The following is a 3,082-nucleotide window of genomic DNA, read 5'->3' on the forward strand; positions in this document are numbered from 1 at the left end:
CTTTTCATTTAGATACCTCGTGCTTGTTAGAAAAATGCAACCGTTCTGGTGTCAGACAAATTGCACACAACGAGAGAGAGAGAGAGAGAGAATGTCGAACATCGTGCGGAAAAATCTACCTTTAAAGCATCACAAAGTTTATAAAGCAAGTCAGATTTTAATTATGATAATGGCCTTTAAATCAATTCCCCCCAATCCCGACACCTTCCCCCCGAAGCAGATTGATTTGATTTCCTATCAAGTTGTTCTGCGCATCACAGTCGGGTCACACGAATCTTAAAACTTGACTAACTGTAAGCAGATGAAGGCGAAATTGCATAGAAACATCACATGATCTGAAGTAACTGTAAGTAGTTTGGGGGGCGAGTCTCTGCAAGTACTTTGCATATGTTGTTATTCTGGCCAGTGTTCTTGATCTTCATTGTGATGAAATTGTTGTGGTTGATTGTGGTCTGTCTAGAAAATGACGTTTTTCTTCCCTGACGATGCTTCTTATGTGTTTGTCTTCGTAATTTGCTTGCAGCTCTAGTAACTGTTCCTCACCGACCGTAACTGTGACTGTCTTTCTGTTCAGTGTGTCGGCCGTTTCGTCTCGTTTGGTTTTGTTTCGTTTCCTTCTATAACTGTCTCAAACATTTTCATTTGTATGTTACGGTCTGTCAATGTTTATTCTGCCAAGGAAGATGGAGAGGTGCAAAGTATTCAGCCACATCAATCTGTCTGCCAATGAAATGTCTATAAAAGCAACGGACGGATTTCGATGGAATTTTATGAAAGAGTTAATCAGATTTCGAGATGAATTCGGATTCCGGTGAAGAGCTAGGATTATTATTTTTTTTTTTTTGAGGGGGTTCAGTGGGCGAGAAAGCAGCAGTTTATTTTGTCTTTGTGTGCATATGCCGCTGAGCAAAGCGAGAGACTCATTAGTCAGCAGCAATTAAGTCCTAAGGAAATTCCAAAGGAGAATTCTGCCATTAGGCTTTAGTCATGCCATTAGTGGATTATCAGATCATGAAATGCAAGGAGAGTGACGCTAGAAAGTCATGAATCAGCGTAAAGTCCGCGTAGACTGAGACCACAGTCTGAGACCAACGACCTTTCGATTCTGTGAATGAACCGCCGCTGGATGAGCCCATAAGCCATGTTTACAATGACGTCATTGGTGTTGTGACGTCACGGCACGTATTATGACGTCAGTGTCTCCCGCATAAAAAGATCCTCTACTGTTCTTTCGTGGCCACAGATCACGTGCCACTTGGCTTAAGCGTTACCGATACATCCCAATTCCTCCTCAGTTCATCTTTGGACGCCTTAAAGGTTGGAAGTCAATTGTTTGGCACGTTGAAGAGAATTACTTATTGGTGAGGTGCTTTAGAATTCGATACAAAAAGGAAACTACTCCGTGCAACTACCACGCAACATTAAAGGAACTGATCAATCTAAAAGACAGTTTATATAGATCTTCGTGGTTTTTCTAAGACTGAAGAGTCATCACTTAATAAAGTTGATACTCAATACTTTTTTTTATAATAAACTTGACTGAGATGAAGTGAAGAACCAGAGCCACTTCAGCTATCCTAAGGAAAGTTAATGAAAGTGGTTACTTTTACAAGTGCATAAAATAAACTCGGCTACAACGACTGAAAGTGCTGGATACTGCTACCTTGAAAGTTTTCAGAGCTTCTCGGCGATTGGATTAGTGTCACGAATAATAAACGTATAAGACACTCTTTAAAAAGTTGAGAGCAGCAGAGAGCAGCATGTATAACCAATGGCAAAATCTCCTTCTTTTGACATTTCTCACTGTCTCCTTCTGCGCCGGTGACAGAGCCAATTCCAAGAGGCTCGAGTGGCAGGATCGGTCGAACTCCAAGAGACTCCGCTGGGACGAGGACCCGGACTTACCGAGCAACCCTCTGAAGACGAAGGGCGAACGCGGCCTCACCTTCATCAACAACGAGGCGTACAGTCTGAGCAGGAAGCACCAGAAACTGATGTGGGACTTGTACCTGAGGAAAGGCTACGCCCCCAGCCTGTCTGACTACGACGAGAACGACCCTTATGCAGACCTGACCCCCTCCAGCTCCGGTTACCGCGCTGGCACGGCCACACTCGTGGATCCGAATACTGATATCCTTTACTCGAACGAGGAGAACATCATCGGCGACTACGGCGTGGAGAAGCGACCGGACGTCATAGCCAGTCGAATACTTGACAATTACGAGCTGACCAAGTCCCCCCGCGGCGTCCCGGAAGTCGAGAACGAAATCGTCTCTAGTGCCATCGCCATGCGATCGACGTTCGACCCGAGCTCCCCGAACACACAGCCACCGGTTGCTGAGGACAAGTTGACCTCGGAGCCCAGCACTTCGGCAACTTCTCTTCTGTCTTACTTGTGGGATCTTCTGAAGGATAACCTCGGAGAGCTGTTGGGGAGGGAAATGCAGGAGACCATCCTAAACACTCTCTGGTCTTGGTGGACATCCATCGTGGAATTCGTGAACGCCACGGGGAAAAGGGCACTAGAAGAGAGGGCGTTGCATTCTGTGACCTACACGTGAAGAAAAAAAAAACTATTAAGAGTATTATGTGTGACGTTAAACCTACAAAGTTTTCATGTTATGCATTTACAAATTTACCCTCTAGTCTATAAATGATGTACATTACCAAAGGTCTACGCTGTCGTGATTAAATAAGCCAACGAAATTTTTTTTTTACATTTACTATGCCGTTAGGATGAAAAGCATCATTCCTTTAAAATTATATTATCATTGTATCGATATCTGCATATGAGTATCCAACAGACGGCATCTTTTTTTGTGATTTCTTAAGAATTTGTGTTTCACTTCAAATTTCCCTTGTAAATAATATTGCTCCTTTTATCCTCACGAACAATTTATAATTATTAATCCTGAAATGTACGTGTGATTGATAAGAAAAACTAATTAGGGCATTTTCTTTTTATATATAACTGAAAAAATCAATAAAAAGTATCAAGTTATCACCAGAGTTAGTTTATTTCGATGAAATCCTCCGTGTAAGAATTGGTCACAGCACTATTCCAGCGAAATTGCACATTTAG

The sequence above is a fragment of the Macrobrachium rosenbergii genome, chromosome 9 (assembly GCF_040412425.1).
Source record: "Macrobrachium rosenbergii isolate ZJJX-2024 chromosome 9, ASM4041242v1, whole genome shotgun sequence".
Classification (NCBI taxonomy): Eukaryota; Metazoa; Arthropoda; class Malacostraca; order Decapoda; family Palaemonidae; genus Macrobrachium; species Macrobrachium rosenbergii.